This window comes from Acomys russatus, chromosome 21 (assembly GCF_903995435.1).
Source record: "Acomys russatus chromosome 21, mAcoRus1.1, whole genome shotgun sequence".
Classification (NCBI taxonomy): Eukaryota; Metazoa; Chordata; class Mammalia; order Rodentia; family Muridae; genus Acomys; species Acomys russatus.
Window position 1 is genome coordinate 6800586 of NC_067157.1, and position 19094 is coordinate 6819679.

Below are 19094 nucleotides of genomic sequence, written 5' to 3' on the forward strand. Positions count from 1 at the left end.
AACAATAGACAAAGATAGGTAGCCAGGGTACTACGTATATTTCTATATATTAGCAAAAGTCTACAAGCATATCAAATATATAGCACATGTCAGGCTATTATATATAACTAGAAGTACCAGATATTGAATTCCTATGTGCCTAGTGTGTTATATGTTAACTAACTCTTACAGATAACCCTGTAACATAGAAAATGCCCGAATTTTACAGCTGATAAAACTGTGGTTTAGGACCCATTAGTTTCTCGAAGGTCATAGGATATACTGAAGTCACTCCTTTCTCTAATTTTATTTTTTAAAAAATAAATATGTATTTCCATGCATTGTGTAATGGAAGACAAAAGAGCTTTTTAAAAAATGGGGGAGAGGGGAATTAGTGCTGTCAGATCATTTACACTCCTAAGGCAAGACAGAAGCAGTGAACAAGGGGAAAGTAATTCTCTATGTGAGAAGTTAAGAACCACGAAGAAAACCAGAGAAGAGAAAGTAGGAAAAGAGGGAGCCGATGAACACTTCACCTAGGAGATGGCATCTGAGGAAGGAACTGAAACACAGTAGTGCCCAGGAGGCAGAGGGAGCAGCAGTGCGCAGGCCCCCGAGGCAGGGGCAGCAGGAAGGTCAGTGAGGTAGAGGAGACTGAGATCAGGCAAAGCCTCGAACAAGTTGACTTTCAGACTCTTCTTTTAGACACCTAAGAGGAGTCGGGTAAACTAGAAGGGACCGGAGTGGAGAGGCCAGCTTTCAGCTCTCAAAGGCTTAGACTTTTACTTTGAGGTGGGGGATACCAGGAGCTCCCTCAACTTCCTGGGATTTAAAGGTATCCCTAAGGCTGCTCTGCAAAGCCACCAGGAAGATGCTTTGGGACGCTGCCATAATCACCTGTGTCAGAGAGGACACAGAGCAAGCCCCGAGCAACAGTAGCAGGAAGCGTGAGAAAAGATCTGGCTGTCGTAAAGATGGAGGCTTTGGCAGTTGGGACCGGTTAGAGTGTGAGTTAAGCTATCAGGAAGTTCTCATAGTTCCAAGATTTTGGGCCTAAACAACTCGTGAAAATCTGCAGGGGAAATGTTTCTCAGGAAGGGATAAAACTTTAAACCTGAGTGGGTTTCGATACTGAAGTGGAAATAGCCAATGAAGAAAGCAATTGAGTTGTGTGGTTTTATGAGGGGCTTGGAGGGAGGGGTTGGTTGTTTGCTTTCTTTTGTCGTTTTTTGTTTGTTTGTTTGTTTGTTTGTTTGTTTAAGACATGGCCTTACAGCATATCTCAGCCTGATGATGAATTCCCCATCCTCCTGCCTCAGCTTTCTGAGTCTTGGGGAGTTCAAGACTGAGCCACCATGCTCAGCCCATGTAGGCAGTGGACTAACAGAACAGGAAGTGTGGTTTAGGGAAGTTTGGACCTAAAGCATCCAGACTAAGGAATCAGCGGCAGCTGGTGAGGTGAGGGCACAGAATGAAAAGAGGCCTGGAACAGCCAGACCTGGTCACCCCATCCTTCCTCCCAGGGACCTCAGTCAGTTCCCCCCTGCAGGGAAAGGGCATGCGCGTTCCTGCTATGCCTGTTCGCAGCTTGTGCCTCTTCAACCCCAGCCTGAGCTGCCGCTGGCCTGCCTGCCTTTCGCATGGACCGGATCCTAGGGGCAGCCGGGCCAGCGTCAGTCCGCCCGCCCCGCAGGCAAGGAAGATGCAGCATCTGCTCCCACCCGGGAATGCGCCTTCCTCTAGTCACAGGCTCAAAGGAAAGAGTTCCTGTTCCCCTTTACTGTCGCTGTCGCGTCTCTGAAAGGGAGGAAAATGAGCAAAGAATTCGTATTTACCCTCTGCCCAAGCAAGGCAGCTTCGGTACTGTCCGGAAAGGTTAGAGCAGCGCGCAGGGCTGCGGGGGGGGGGCGGGGGGGGGGGAGCGCACAAAACCTTGCTCACATTAAAGGTTGCCCGCGTCCATGTAGAAATGAGTCCCCCAAACCAGACCTAGATAGAAAGCCAGGTCTCCCTGCAGTGGAGAAATTAGCGTGGCTGTTGTGGGCAACAGTTTTTCACCTTTCAGAAATTACCAGTCTCTTCAAAACTGAGTACAAGCCGAAGATCCTAGCCTCAAAGACATCCAATACTTTTTTTTTAAGATACACATTTTTTTTTAAAAAATTCTGAAAACTACAGGAGTTTTAAATCTACTATCTTCATATTCTGGTTGACTGGGTAGCAGAAACCATGGAAAACAAAACTAGATACAGTGGGAACAACGGCAGATGTGGGGGGGGGGGGCGGGGGGACGGGGCGCGAGAGGCTGCAGTCCTTTACACAGTAATGCACATTTTCAGTGTGCGTGTAGTAAGTACTCTGAAGTGAATTCTTTCTTTCTGCACTATCAGCCCCTTAAGGCATCCAATACTTAAGGATATCCAACGTTTGGAGCTTAGGGGACACCACCTACCACACACACACACACACACACACACACACACAGAGAGAGAGAGAGAGAGAGAGAGAGAGAGAGAGAGAGAGAGAGAGAGAGAGAGAGAGATGGAGGGGCAGTCCTGGATAAAAATAAGGGCCTGGTTGAAAGACTGCAAAATCTCTGTTACCTCTTCAAGGAGAAGAGAACAAAAAAATAAATACATACATAAAATAAAAGAAAAAAGAAAAAAAAAGAAAAAAGAAAAGATTAGACTCGGTGGCCTTTTGTTTGCTTGCTCGCCCCCCCCCCAACACACACACACACACACGCACACACACACACTAAAAAGTGGACAACAGTTAATCAGGGATCAAGTAAATTTGGTAGATATGAAAGGGACACGGCCCTCCTGGGAAAGAAAAGATGCAATTAGAATGAAATCACTCCCTTGGATTGTCCTGGGCTCTTCAAACCACCAACAAAAATGTAATTAGGGCAAAAATGTTTTGGAAGGAAGTTAGCAAACGGAGAAGGCTTCCTTAGACGTAATGATGACAGTTCTGTAATTTTGTAATTCCATTAACCAAAAACATTTCTATGTGAAAAGCCAATAAGGTTTAATGGCCTCAGAGAAGCAGCACATGTGGTGTAGGGGAGGGAGGGGCGATAGTAGCTTGTCTGCTGCACCAGGGACTGTGGCTCCCCAGCATCTAATACACTGTTGGAATGTTGTGGAACAGAGGAATATAACATATCTGCCTTGTTTTATTACACCAGATGGAGAAAACATAACAATATTTGGAGGGGGGAACACATTTCCTGTCTTTTTGTTCTTAACATAAAAAGGAACTTTATGACTATTTTTTCCCCAGCATATTTTCTCCTCCTCTGGGGCACTTTTTAAAACCTTAAAACATCCATTTGCCAGAAGTCTTTGAATTATCACAATACTGTCTTCACTGCAACCAAGACTCACAGTGTTTGCTCCATTAGGGAAACCTGTGTTTTAACAAGCTGCAGAGGACAACTGCAATAGCCATGTCTCTGTCTGTCTGTCTGTCTGTCTGTCTGTCTGTCTGTCTGTCTGTCTGTCTCTCTCTCTCTCTCTCTCTCTCTCTCTCTTTCTCTCTCTCTCAAAACAGGAGAAATGTAAGCTTAAAACACTTAGCATTTATGGGCTATTGGTTTTATTTTTTCACTACCCAGTTAAGCATGTCTTCTCTTTGCCAGTTGTCCGGCAGGGCTCTCATCACCCAAGGCTACATCAGAGAAACCAAAGGAAAAGGCCTCGTCATCATCGCTAATCTCCATCTCTCACCTCCCTCCAAAGCCGTTCACAATAAAGAGAACTCACTCCCACATCCTGATCCCTCTTCTTCTTTGATCTTCCCCCATCATTTTCTTATTAAAAACAACTGCTCTGTTGCCCCCACCACGGCCAGTTTCAAGTTGTCTGAGTAACTATTTGCATCCTTAAATTTTTAATTTTGAAGATCAAGTCATATATTAGAGCTATTATGGTGGCAAATACAATATCCTCACTTGAAACCCAGGGGGAAATCAGTAGAGAACAACCTATTAATTTCCTACCAGCTAGAAAGGAGTAAAATGCTACTTTCTGAATTTAGGGCTTTGGTTTCCCAGTCTGGTCTCTTCCTGTCTCAGTCATACCACCTTTCATGGTTTCCTGAGCTAGTTCTTCCATTGAGTAGTAATTAAAAATTAGCAAGCGACAAATGTCATCCCCATCAGCATAGTTTTAAAATCTGCAAAAGTCCTGAAACTCCAGCCAATGACGCAATACACCGCCAAATTCCAATGAAGCAAAATAATTTGAGTAAACCCTCAGACTTCATAGTTTTGTAATTCTATTCCTAAAACAGACATATTTCATTAAGTCAAATAAACAGATCACATAACTTACCAAAAAGATAAAAACAAAGAAAAGCTTCTGCTTTAAATTGTGTACCCAAAGGCTACAATCAGATTTGGGGGGTGGGGTGGTGATGGTTTCACTAATATTAGACAAAGTTGAAAACTGAACAGAGCGGAGTTCTAACAGAATTCTTTTATTTATTTATTTTTAGTAGTATCTACCACTATTTACAAGGTCATGGGGAATGTGTTTATTTACAATTAGTTAGACCCCCTCCCTTTTTCTGAACTTCCTATGTCCTACAGCCAGTGGCACATCCCACTTTCTCCTGGTAAATGCCCTCTCACTTAAGGCCTTCTTGTGCCTGGTCAGGGGCTACACTGCACTAGGAGTTGTGTACTTAGAAATGTGGCTTTTCCCTACTTAGCTCAGCAGTGTATTCTAAATACCTGACAAGCACTAGGTTCTTAGTAAATATTGCATAAATTGACAAATACATTTACTAAAATAGATAAGTGTGCTGTTTCTTCTTCTGTCTTTGGTACAAACAAGCCAAGAGCAAGAAACAAAACCAAAGACAAATTGTCTGTCTTTTTTATTCAGTCTTCTGTGGGAGTCTTCAATGTGGCTTTCTGAGTTTTGACACTCAGGCCTTTAGATAACTAGACCCCATTTCTTTTCCTGTAAAATAACTTTAGCAATCCTCCCTTTTTGTTTGTTTGTCTCTTGCTTTTGGTGTCTCAAGACAGGGTTTCTCTGAGTAGCCTTGGCTATTCTGGACTTGCTTTGTAGACCAGGCTGGCCTCGAACTCACAGAGACCTGCCTGCCTCTGCCACCCTGAGGGCTGGGATTACAGGCGTACACCACCACAGCATACAAAGCTACTCTACAAATGACCGTTTTTAATCTCATATTTGAAGACCTGGTATGGGTACAGCAGATACAAAGAAAAATAAACCCAAACCTTTTCCCAATATCCATGGCTCCTACAGAATATGGCACATAGAGAGCAGAGCATCACAGGGTAGCGACCCAGCTATAAAGAGCGGGATACAATTCAAATAGAAAGTAACGTGATTAAAGACTGGAAGTCTGAGCATGATGGTTTGGATGGGAAACTGTGACCACAAGTGGTTGACCCCCATGTAATGCAAACTGGGCCCTAATTTATTACAAGAGCTAGTGAGAACCTGTCCCAAAGCACATTTATTTCCTATCTTCTCTTCAGGCCTCACCTTTTACTTATAAGTTAAATAGCCCTTATCTGGAATAAGATACACTTTGTATTTTGGAAATTTTTGAATACCTACTTGAGAGTGGGGTAAAATCTAAATATTGTATTCTTTATAATTTTTTTTTTCATGCCTCCCTAGTTCTGCATTTAAAGGCCTATGTCTCATACCTGGCTTAAACATGGTATTCTTTTCTATTTCATAAATGGCTTAAAACACTGAAGATAACTTTATAACAAAAAGGTCTGGCTACCTTTTTTTTTTTTTGCTACAACCTATCTCATATTATTAGATCAGGTTCAGAATTTTCCACTTGTGTACCCACGGTGACGTTTAACGGTTTTCAATTGCACGTATTTCAGATTTTGTATTTGGAGATTAGACATGCTCAAGCTTTTTCCTTCACTCACTCCTCTCTTTTCCCCTCCTTGGCGTGGCGAGCCCACTCTCACCCATCTCAGGGCTTTGCTCTGGCTTCTCCAGGCCTAGACGCTCTTCCTGTCTTGTTATCTCATGGCTTTGCTAAGATGTCATACTTACGATAAAGCCAATCCTGACCAGACTATCTAAAATTACCCTACCTACGTTCCATAAAATACACTAATTTATTAGGTTTTGTTGTTGTTGTTGTTGTTGTTGTTTGTTTGTTTGTTTGTTTTGCCGACAACCTTCCGTTACCAACAGCCTAAGTTTGTGACTAAAGGTCAATTTTGTTCCTTCAGATACCCAGAGTGCTGAGTGCAGCAGCTGGTGCACACTAGCATAGAATGAATGAAATGTGTCCAGAATGCAGTCAAGGCAAGAAGCAGAGAGAGGTAAAGCTGGAAAGAGCTAAAGAGGATTTGAGTGCTGGGGCAAAGAGCTTAGATTTTTATCTGGTAAGTACTGGGAAGCTTTAAAGGCAAGTGTCGTGTTCAGATCTGCTTTTCAGATAACTCATTCAAGGAAAGGGTCTGGGGAGAATGGTAATGGCACAGCCTTACAGTGAGCATGCTGCTGCACTGAGGCAGGAAGCAGGACAAGACACAATGGGAAGACGAGGGGTTAAACTACCATGTCTCGAGGACTGCCACCTTGAAGGGAAGAAAAGAACTAAGTGACAGCTAGGATGTGGGGTGGGGGAGTCAGGAAGCTGATGGGTTTTTATTTGTTATATAGTTATATAATAAATAATAAATAATAAATAAATAAATAATAAATAATATATGATTACATGACATATATGTATATGGTGTGTGTGTGTGTGTGTGTATGTGTGTGTGTGTGTGTGTGTCCAAACATGGAGAAGACAGAATTTGGAACTCAGATCTCCCATCTCCCTCCCATAGCCCCCTTCTCCCAGGGATTCAACTGGGGAGGGCCATATTCATGCTAATCAGTAGACACTGTAATACTGAACCCCATCCCCCAGCCCAGAGACTTTTTTTTCCCTACCAAGCAGTAATTATACTAGTTTTAAAGAGAAACAACTTTCGTTTCAAGCCTCCATATGTGCTTGGTCCCAAAACCAGGGACCAAAACACAGATTGTGTTTAAATTAAGAATTTATGTATCTGTTCTATATGATTTTTTTTTACCCAGATTGCAAAAAAAGTAATTTTTTGTATGTAATTAGTTCTTATTCTAGATTTCACTTTATGATAGACTTTCAGCTAACCACCCAGAGAAAATAATACTGTCTCCCCCCAAAAGTCATCATGTTTGTTTATTAAATAACTGGGAGTGTAAGCCTAGGCTCTTTCATTTTATAAAAGTACGTAGGAGACCGTAAAGAAATTCAAAGGCAATATTATATATTTGAAACAAATTTGAGGAAATACTTTCAAAATGACATATAATTAGCCGGTGGAAGCCGCTTATCATAACATGCGACTGAAGCAAATTGCTTTCTGAGTTTTGCTTTCACCCTGACCAAACTTCTACATGAAAATAAAAGAAGGGTCACTACTGCAGTCATTTAAAACTCCACAGGAGGAAGTGGAGCCTACTGTCAATAATAATTTATTGAGCAATTATTTTGTGCCAGATCCTGTAGTAGATAATTGTCCACACTTTGTAAATTTGCATTCCTCTTGCTCTTTAGGAAGGCAAAACAAAAACAGAAGCAAACATAGGGCTTAATTCAGAACTTGGTAAAAGTCACTTTGCCATCGAGGGGTGGAAGTGCCTTTTGAAAGAAGGAAAAACAGTTTTCTTTCTAAAACCCAATCTTCTGTTACAACTTCCGTGGCTTTTAAAGATGAGGGTGCTATGTAAGATGGGGGATGGGGGGTCTGGAGAGATGGCTCATAGGTTAAGAGCACTGACTGTTCTTCCAGAGGTCCTGAGTTCAACTCCCAGCAACCACATGGCGGCTCACAACCATCTATAATGTGTGATCCAATTCGCACTGTATACACAATAAATAAACCTTAAAAAATAAAAAGATGGGGGATGGGCCCCAGGGAGTGGAGCACACCTTTAATCCCAGCAGGGGTGGGTATGAGACAGGACAGAGACAGGCAGATATCTGTGAGTTCGAGGTCAGCCTGGTTCTACAGAGTCCAGGGTAGCCAGGGCTCTTTTACAGAGAGAAACCCAGCCTCAAAAATAAATAAATAAATAAATAAATAAATAAATAAATAAGGGGACGGGGAGGGAGGGAAGGAAGGAGGCAGTGTGATGCCATGTCCCAGAACTTCACAGGTAAAATGTAGAAACCGTAAAATAACTCCTGTATAATAAAAGGAATGACCTAGGCTATTGATTTCCTGAAGCTAAGATTCCCCCAGGCTGTGGAAGAGCATCTTAGTGGGTCAGCTGCACAAGCAGGTAAGAGGTAAGCGCTAGGGAGTGCGTAGGCATACATTTTGAATTGCTTCTGATTGCAGCTGATCCCAGAGCTAGCAGAGACCCTCTCTGCATTTTTGCTGTACCACTTCCAAAAAGTCACCCACGTGGCCCTTAACTTCAACTACCCTAGCAAATTACCTGGCAGGTTTTTCTCCTCATAAACAAAGACTGAAACAGGGCTTGAAGGATGTAGCTCCCAGTTGTTTTAGACTTTTGCTTGTTAAGCCCTGGAGGCGGATGTCACTTCCCAGAACACTTCATGGACACACAGGCTCAAACAGTTGGTTCTCCTGTCACGCAACACCCCCCCCCCACCTTAAATGTGTGCTACTCGTTTCTTGTCTGACATCTCCCTCTTGCACTAGTTGGCTCAACTAAACAAAAAAACAAAAAATCAAACAAAACCTAAAACAAAAACCAAGATCCAAAAAGTTATCATTCGCGCGTGAACCTCCAGCGCAGAAAGTGAAAGTGAGCACAAGGCGCGCGTGCTCTGTAGAACGCGCGCGGGAGGGAAAGGGCGGGGAGTGAGGGAGCGGAGAGCTGGTCACGTGGCCCTAGGCTGTCCAATCCCGGAGGCCCCCGGTTGGGATCGGACTGGGTCCTCCCTAACAAGTGTGCAGGGCTAGTACAGCGGGAACAAGAGCGCAAAGAGGTTTGCAGCCCCGTGCGCTCCAGCCACACACACACCCTAAAACACACACCCGCCCCCCCAACTCTTACTGTTGGACGGTCAAGGCTTGAGGTTCCCTGGGGAGTGTCGGGAGGTGTGGGGGGGACCCTTCCATCAGCTCCCGTAGCTGCTTGCTAGGAAAAGTGGCTTTGCCTTGCAGATGTTTGACTCCCAATGGGCCCTGGAAAGATGGGGACTCAGTTTCTCGCTCTGTTCTGCAGGCTGAGGGACCGGGAGGGGGGCGGGAGGGAGGTGGGGGGAGAGAGAACACGACTATGGCTATATGTCTCCTTCCTCTAAAGCAAATATCAACGGTGAGTCCCGCTGATGCCACTTTCCCTATATAGACAGATGCCTGAGAGGAAGTGAGATACTGAAACATAGGGCAGGTAGCAGTATGCAACGTCAGATCTCAGGAATATTTTAAAATCATATTTAGTTTTATGGGCGGGGAGGGTTCCACAGTGAGAACTTGGAAAAGTCAGCTCTCTCCTTCAACTGTGTGGAATCGAACTTAGGTCTTCGAACTTTGCAGGAAGCGCTTTTACCCAATGAGCCATCTTGCTAGACCTTTTTAGAATATTTTTCAGTTAGTGGGTCGGTTTTTTTTTTCCCCTCTCAAACTCTTAACACTTGATTTGGTGTTGTAATTTAAAAGAACCCAAGTCCTCTCGAGGTTAGGTTTTGCCCTAATCTCAAAGACTCCTTGGGAACTGTGGCGTCTGTGTTTTTCCTCCCAATATCTACCACCAAAAACAAAAAACAAAAAAAACAAAAGCTAGCTTTTCTTAGCTAAATAACAATGGGAAAACTGGTTTCAGCCACCTCTGAGCAGACAAACCCCCACCCCCAAAGCCCTCGTCACTCTCCAACCTGCCCTTAGGTATGTTTGTGTAATCAGAGACGGATTGTAGCTGCATTGACGTTTCTCCCGAGAAAGCTTAGTTTGCATTCATTGAGGTCGCTTGTTTTCGGAGTTTATTGAGGCACAGAAAACGTGCCACTCGGAAGATTGCAGCTCTCCGCCGGAGGTCTTCAGGAGCTGCCCAGGCTTGCGCAGGTGTGCCGCTTAGGACAGCCTAGAGCAGTGGGACGCTGGAAGGTCTTTAAAACGTTACCTTTCCTACCTTAGGAAATAGATTTTCAAAGAATCGAGCCGAGCCGGGGGTGGTGTTTAAACCGGGATATTAGTGCGCGGCGTGGGGGCGGGGAGACGCTCAATGTTGGGACAGTAAACCTCGGGGAACCGCCTCTTTCTTCATCCCTAGACGGCATTCATTATTTTAAAATTTAAAACTGGGTGGAAGGGGTGTGACATTAGGATGTATCCCTTCAGCCTGTTCAAAGAACTCGGCGAATTTCGCGTCACCTTTGGTTAATAAAACGCCACCGTATACACCTTATTTTAGAATGTAAACTTAATATAATGTCCGAATTTCTGAAACGCTTGTGTCAATTGAACAAGGGCATCCACGTTTACTCTCAGTCTGTAGCGCAAAAGCTGCGTCCGAAACTTTAGGCACTGGGAGCGCGGGACAAGGGAGGCGGAGATCAGAGAGACTCTGGGGATGGGGCTGCGGGCTGTGGCGTCCCAGACGCCGCCCTTAGGACACCGAGACTCAGTGGGAGGCGAGGGGACAAGGTAAGACCCAGAGGAGGGAGGCGCAGGACCAGCCCTCCGCGCCATTTGTTAAAGAAAAAAACTGGAAAGGGAATTCGGAGCTAGCGGCTCGCGATTAAACTACGCAGTGTAAGATTGCGCAACGTATTTTGAAAGGAGGCAGACAGCAATCCTCAGGGACGCTGGTTCTCCAAGACTCTCGAGGAGGTGGGAGGGAGTGGAGGGAGTGGAGACACCTTTTGTGTCTTCTCTGAACTGAAGTCGCTTTCTTTAAAGTCCGGTCACCAAAGGAGGGAGGCTTAGGATGGCCGTGAGGTTGCATTCCTTCTGGTGAGATGAGGAGAAGCCCAAGGGTGCTGACAGAGACCCTGAGGATCCCAGAGGGCTCATCCGGCCGGGCACCGGGAGGAATGGATCTTTCGAGGCTAACTTTCTGAGAACTCCTGGCGGGGCCTTCCCGCCGTCACCAGCTAGGATGCTGCCGGTCATTTCCTACGTGTGCCTGCCTTGGAGCATATTCCGCGGCAGGGATGGCTGGGCTTGCAAACTAGAGTAAAGGGTGAGCGAGCCAGGCGGTCTGCCTGGGGCGAGGAACCCAGCCCAGAGACGGGGCCACCCGAGCTTTCTTGCCTTCGCACCTTTGCTACCTGAGAGCATCTGGACATGCGGAGCTTGGGGGTGCCTCCTTGGAGACAGTTGTTGTCTCCCACCCCATGCCCTGTGGAGCCTGGAGCAGCCGCGCTTCCTTCCCGGTTTTGAAATCCAGAGAGATGAGTCTAACTCACAATGATACTCTTAAATTCTTGGTTAAGTCTCACCGCACCACCACCACTTTAGATCCTCGGTTCCTGGCCAGTGCATAGGTTAGGCACAGGCAGCGGAGGGTTTGGGCACGTGCCAGCTCTGAGTACCTGCCTGGCGCGGTCACGTTCCCTATGGAATCAATGAACCATGCCTGCCTCTTTCACAAGCAGGCTGGGCGTTTTCTACGAGGCTTTAATTTAATTTCTTTTTCTTTTTCAAAGGAACTTTCAGGGATTACTATTTAAAGTTTTAAATGTTTTTGATGCGGCAGGCAATTATGAACAGAACAAAAGGGAAAGGCCTGACTTAAAACTGCTTTGCTTTGTCACTGTTGAATAAAACAGCGAAGGGTGAGGGGAGAATTGGGGGGGGGGGAACCAAAAACAAAAACAAAAACAAAACAACAATTGGTTAAGTGAGTCTTCAGCTGTAAAGTAACAGGGAAGACCCAGGAAACGGGAGAAATAATAAAATGCACACTAGCTACACGATACAAACCCTTTGGGAACCTCTGTTCCCACTGAAAGCCTCTTTCTCCCAGGGAGAATATTTGTGGAGGAAAATTATTTGGTTATTTTCACAATATTACAGCTCCCTTTGAATTAAGCTTATTTTTTTCATCGACCAGACTTGGTTCTTTAATTAGGAAGCACAATTGAGTTTCTAACAGATGTTGTCAGCCACAAACTCTGATCCAAAATAATAGTGCAATTAGTTTTGGGGGGGGACATCTTTAGTTTATAAGGCTTGAAATTAAAATATGATGTTTTTAAACATTGTGGTACAAAACCACGGAGGACATTTGTTCCAGAGTCTGGTAGGAGCACCACTTTCTTGCTCTGCCTTGGAAAAGCTTTCAGTAGGACTTACAAGGCTCTTCTCATTCATTCTAGTGCCTCTTTACATTTCTCTATGGTCTTAGGAAATTCAGTTTTCAAAATATTTTCTGATTAAAAAACAATGAAATCTTTAAGAAACATCATGCTCCCAATGAGATGAAATTTGTTTCTTTATCTTGAGTGTTCTAGAGGCGGGTAAGCAGCTTTTCAGCTAACTATGTTAGTTTTGTTTTTTTGTTTTTTGTTTTTTTTTTAACACACATAACATAATATGAATTAATGTTACCAAACTTCTTGTGCCCTGGAATATAAACATAAAGGCAGGTTTTCTGTAATAATTGCCTGACAAGCGAGGTGTTTGACAGCTTTGCTTGGTATGGTAAAACTAAAGACCGGGCCCTTTCTGATTTGAATATCAATATACGACATCAAGATAAACTAAGCCGGATAGATATCCTGAATCCAGCTCTTGCCTCTATAGACTCATCTTTATAAATTGCCCACTTCCTGGACATCGGAGGATGCAGGAAGCCACGATGTTCCGCACAGTACTCCACTGCCCCACATCCTTATGGCTTGAACTGTGTTTCCATGCATTGCCATGTTTAAAAATCTAGCTGGTGTTTAGCAAAAAAACAAAAAAACAAAAAACAAACCAGTTTCTGTGTAAGAATAGCTATCACCATTTTGTGGACCTCTGCGCCTGTTTTAAATGTTTTGAAACATTAAAGGCCGAAAGACTATTCCGCTGTGCAGTCTGCACCGCCTCTTAAGAGCCCATCTCCAGTTAAGCCTTCAGTTAAGTCTTCCTTATTTTCTGGTGACAATGTCTCTTGGGGGGGGGGCAAGTAGAGTTAAAATTACCCCCTTTGACAAACAGAGACCAGAATCCTTTGTTTCTGACACAAAGTAAACAGTATTTCGGCCAAATAGACTACCTTGTGCCTTGGAGTCACAGCACCGCGCTTGTGGTTTGTCTTCTTTAGGTTAGCAAGAAAACAAACGTCTGCCACAAAAGCTACTGCTGTGCTGGTTTTAGATTTCTTTAACCCTACCCCACACTTTCTGTCCACTGATAGCTGCTAGAGGTCTGAGCATTAGAATCTTCCTACGCGGGCAGGATAATAGAGATGGCACACGTGAGCTGAGCATAGGTACAAAGACAAGAGACTTGCCCCTCACAAATAAGTCTCCTTGGTAAATGTAAGGTTCTCATGAGTCACAAGCAAGCCCTGAACATCTAGATTATTCTCTCAAGTCCCTTCATGAATCCTGAGCAGCGTGAATGCTAGACCAGGATTAAAATTGTCTTAAGTAACCTCTGTCTGTCTGCTCTCTCGGGCTTATCCCAGGGTTGCAGGCTTAATTGATGAAATGACTTCAGTCAGTTATGAGCGAAGGCTCTCTCTCACTGGTTGTCCGCTGCCATGTTTGGGTTGACCTATATTTGGGAATTGCTCCAGGCAGCTCTCCTTGCCGGCTGCAGGTGATGGTGCTAAAGTCCTCTGGGCTCTGCTGTCAGGGACTTCTCAGCCCTCTTAGCAGGAAGTGGGCTGGAGAGGTTGTCCTCCAAAGTTCCCAGCGTTCGGTTGTTTCCTGACTTGCTGGCAGTGATAAAGTCATCAGAGGCATTGCAACGTACTAGCAACTCTTGGGAAACAGATCTCTGGGCTTCATAATGAGTATTTGGGTGAAAGTTTCTGAGTATATTTTTAAAAGAATCATAAAGCTTCTACTTCAGTAGCTCCTCGTTCTACCCTGAAATCTTAATATGTTTGAAGGAGATTCTTTTTTTCTTTCCCAAAAACTTGGCTACATCTATCTACTTGTAGCTTGTATAGAGTTTAACACCCAGAGCTGCCGCCGCCTGGGAGGCTCTGTACAGCAAGCAATGTGTCTTTCACCAGTTGCCTGAGTAGAATGTGTGTGGGGTTTTCCCTAAAGGAAATTTGAATACAGTGCTGTGATTCCTCATGCAATATGTGGACGACATATGAAAGAAAAGCATGCGTGCTATACATCACTACTGTAAAAGAAAAAATAAATCTTTTGCTTCTTTTAACTGAAAGGGTACTTTAAGCTTTGGTGATGATGGGGGTCATTGCTTGAAAGCAAGGCTCTAGCTCACATCTGACAGCAGAGAGTCAATTTGTCAGTAATTCACTTACTAAAATGACTTTGAATGCTCGGACAGAATTTACAAAGTGAGCTAGTTGTTAGAGTTTAGAGACTTTCTATTAGAGAATGGTACATTTAGGTGGTTTCTCTTTTACCTTAATTTGTGTGACAGCAGCGTACAAGCAGCTTGCATCTGTGAATTCTAAGTATCTCTTATCAAATCTTGTCTTCTCTGGTGGAGGCTTCCAACAATGCTGTTCTTAGCTGAGCACAGCCACTCCCGAGCATTTCACACTTGAAGTGTCTGAGTATGGTATTCTGCGTGCCTCAAAGTGGGTGTTTGTGGCTAAGTATTAACCTTTTCTTTCAGTTGCTAGTTAGAAAGATACTTTAAATATGACACACACATGAAGGGGAGGGGGGGAAGCTTTGAAACACTCTGCATTTAACAAGTATGTTCTGTGCCTGACAGAGCCTGAAAGCCTTTGGTAATAGGAAATCCTGACTCGACAGAAGCCTCTAAGCTAGCTGGCCACACTCCTCTTCCTGCCACACATTTGATGGGGGCGGGGATGTACCTTGTTAAGATGTGTAGGTGGGAATACAGCTCAATGCTGAAGCACAGTGCACGGCCCTGTGTCCACTCCCCAGCACCAATGGAAAGGAGACAGGGAAGGAGGGAGGGGGAAACATGAGGGCAATAGAACATGCCTGTAATTCCAGTGCTTGAGAGGCAGAAGCAAAAGGATCACGTCAAGTTAGCATGGGGCACGTGACAAGGTCCACACAAGCCTGTGCTAAGAACCATCTCTCCCAGGATCAGTGTTCTCAATTTGTTCTCGAGTCAGACTCCAAGGAACACCCCACCTAGTTTCAAATCATGACATCAGTCCCCAATTTTCCTAGGTATCTGTTTCCTTTTTTCACATACATTCTTAGCTTAAAGACCAGTAGCCAACCTTTATTGCCAGGTCACTTGGGCTGGCAGTTGTCAGAGCAACTGCCTACTATGTGCCAGGCCCGGAGAGTGTATATACATACATACATACATACATACATACATACATACATACATACATACACACACATATACACATACATACATATATTTTTTTAATATGCATTGGTGTTTGTATGTGTGTGTAAGGGTGTCAGAGCCTGGAGTTACAGTTTTAAGGTGCCATGTGGGTACTGGGAATTGAACCCCAGTCCTCTGGAAGAGCAATCAGTGTGCTTAACCACTGAGCTATCTCTCCAGCCCCACAGGCCCAGGGATTTATCCTCAAGGATTTATCCTTACCAGATTACCAATATAGTAAGTTTTGTCATTTCTGATTCTGCTTCTGGCTGGGCTGGTAACAACCATCTTTCCTTATCTGGTCATTATAATCAACAGGGCTAAGATTTTTGTCTTATCTTTTTTACAATTTTATCTTTTTGTTCACATTTGGAAGACCCATTGAAATGGATTAGAATAAAAATTCTTGTTCAAAAGTGATGTGAAATTCCATTTATTTGTATTAAACTACAGCAAGATAGTCGTCTCTGGCTCTTGGTGGAGCATCAGATAAAGCATTGCACCTCCGAACAGAGAGCTGACGCCCCAGGTGCACAGCTGACCCTGTGCTCTTCCGGACGCCCTCGCACGTATTACTGTCTGTCCTTTGCCCCCAAAGCTTTGCTGGCCACACACAATGCTGTGTGTTCCTGCTGCGCAGCACAGATCTTAGCTCAGCCAAGAGAGCTCTTCCTTGGAGTCACACTCCAAGAGCTGGCACAAAGAAAGTCCTCTTAGACCTGACTGTCATGGTGTGGTGGGCTCAGGGGTACTGTGTCAAACAGGGCAGAGTCTTAATGTTTACTCACAAGCTCGTGCAAACTTTGCTGTAATCTCACTTCAATGCCTCTGTTTCTCATGGGTCATATTTGAACTCAAATTCAACAGTTCCCAAACATTTTAGCTTACAACATTTTTTAGTGATTTTTAAAAAAAATTATTTGCAAGCAAGTCTGCCTTGATGAGTTTATGTGCACCATGTGCATGCAGGTGCTCACAAAACCCAGAGGGCATTGGACCCTCTGGAACCAAAGTTTTATAGGCCATGTGAGCCGCCTACTCTGGGCACTGGGAATCGAACCCATGGCCTCTGAAAGAGCAGTAAGCACTCTTAACCACTGAGCCACTTCTCCAATCCTACTTATCTTTTAAAATTGTGTTAAAATATGGCTTTCTTAATCAATATATTTTAACAAGACCAAGAAGCATAAAGAATACAATCAGTTCCTGGCTCAATACACCTTCGTCTGATGACCCCCTTTCCAAGACACATCAAAGCCATCTTTGCCTAACTTTAAAATATATATATATATATATTTAAATATAATTATATTTTAACATTTTGTGTGTGTGTGTTAAAGCCCTCTGTATAGTCTTTTCATCTCTTTTCCCTTATCACCAGTTATTTTAGACTTATGTTGTATTTAGATGTTTTTATAGTACTGTTGGACTAGAAAATCTGACAAATAGAATCAAAGTGTATATATGTTTGCTGTCCCCCCTCTTTGTTGTTGTTGTTGGTGGTGGTGGTGGTGTGTGTATATATCTTTCTTCTGGAGACAGGATCTCACTTAGCTGACCTAGAATTCACTATGTAGACCAGACTGACTTTGAACTCACAAAGATCTGTCTACCTCTGCTTGCTTGACTTACATACTTCTAGCTAAACACTACAGGGTCTTTTGGCATGCCTATTCTGCTGTGGTCAATTTTACTAATGACCTTGCAGTCTTCCACTAATGGAGGTTTCGCTGCTCTATCTATTTGGTAATGTTTGCTGTACAGATGAGGCTGTTGTGACATTCTCAGATGCGTCACCTTACACAGAGCAAGAATTGTCTCTTTTAAGGTACCACACAGAAACGGAATTGTGGGGACACAGGATATGCGTATTTTCATCTTGAAAAGTATCACCAAATTGTTTTTGGAAGTAGTTACAGCAGTTTGCACCACAACTGGCAGCATGTATGTTCCAGCAAACACGTCAGTAACACCGGATAAGGCTTTCAAACATCTTCCCTTTTCAGACAGGTGTACAGTAGTGACAGCTCCCTCATCCGTCTGTCTTCTCACTGCGGTTGAACTTGAGTGCCTTCCCCTGCTGGACCCTGGTGCTCACCCTGCTGTGACTTGCTCAGTCTCATCTATAGCGTCTTCTATTGGGAGATTTGTTTTTATTATTGACACCTTTTTCTGTATCTGCTCTAGATGCAAATTCCTTTCTTAGTCATAAAACATTCTCCTTATCTGTGGCTTAGCTATACATTGTTTATAACATGTTTTTTTTTTAAATGCACAAATTTAGCCATGTGTGAAAAACTTATAATTCAAACACTAACGTGACAGAGGCAGAAGGACCATCCTCAAAGACTTGGAGGTAAGCCTGACTACGTGAGACTCTGTCTAAACAAATACACAGACAAAAGTGTTTTCATCTTAATATAGTGAATAAATTGATGTTTTTAATTTATCTAAAATATATTTTTTCTGTTTGCTATACAGCATAGTTACATGACTTTAATCTAAGCCCTCCAGAGGCAAAGGCAGACACATCTCTGTGAGTTCAAAGCCATTGAGGTCTACATAGTGAGTTCCAAGCCAGCTACATAAATAACTGCTCCCCACCTCCCCAATCCCCACCACCACCAAAAAAAAAGAGCAAGAAAGAAAATAAAAGAAAACACAGATACAAAGCTGGGATGTGGTAGAGCATGCCTAGTTCAAGGCCACCCTGCTCTACAGAGTGAGTTCGGGATAGACAGGGCTATACAAAGAAACCCTGTTTTGACAAAACAAAACAAAGCGAAAGCCAGATACAAGAATATACTTTTAACTTTTTAAACCCAATGAATAACTATGCACTATTTATTGAAGCACATTTCCTTTGCCTATACTTTAAAATGCTACCTCCTTCTGCCACAGAAGTGGCTTGGCCACTAAGAAAGAGCACGTGTGCTAACTACACTTTCAGAGGTCCCTAGCACCCCAACAGATGGTTCACAACTATCTATAATTCCAGCTCCTGGAGATCCATCGCCCCCTTCTGGCCTGAGTAAGCACTGCACACATATGGCACACACAAAGACACACATGAATAACATTTTTTTAAAGCTGCCTCCATCACCTGTCAATCTTACATGTTTTTGTAGATATCCTTTTTCCTTTTCACCTATCTACACTACTGCATTAGTGTAAACTGTTGTGTTTAGTATCTGGTAGAGTGAATCTCCTGCTCTGGCCTTAAACATGATCTTGGTTTGCTTTATATTTGTTTGCATGTGAAGTATTGGGAACAAATCTCAGAGCTTCACATACTGGTAAGTCATGTATTGTATGGAGAATGTTCTCCGTCTTTTATTCTACCCTGTGATTTTTGGGTCAGCAGATGTACTTATTACACAGTGAAGAACTGTCTTAAAACATTTGGACTCTGATATCCACAAATTAGTTTCTATAGAATTTAAAGCTATTTAATATGTTCCGTATATAATTTTTGGATCTTCATTGAAATTAAAACATACTCTAGAGCAAATAGTAAACACTAACTTAAAGTCTGCCATTTCTTTTGGCTGCCCTGAAACTTGGCGCATGAATGAAGTCAGAAAGTTCATTTCATTAATAAATAAAATACTTTTGTTTAACTAAG

General features: G+C 43.4%; 1 protein-coding gene across 1 annotated transcript in view; it reads left to right on the forward strand.

Moving 5' to 3' along the window:
- The first annotated feature begins 10571 nt into the window (after positions 1–10571).
- Positions 10572–19094, forward strand: part of Prdm1 (PR/SET domain 1) — a 93668-nt gene continuing 85145 nt past the window's right edge. The window contains exon 1 of the mRNA XM_051164223.1: positions 10572–10651. The gene's annotated coding sequence lies outside the window, so the exon portion shown is untranslated. The remainder of the gene's footprint in view (positions 10652–19094) is intronic.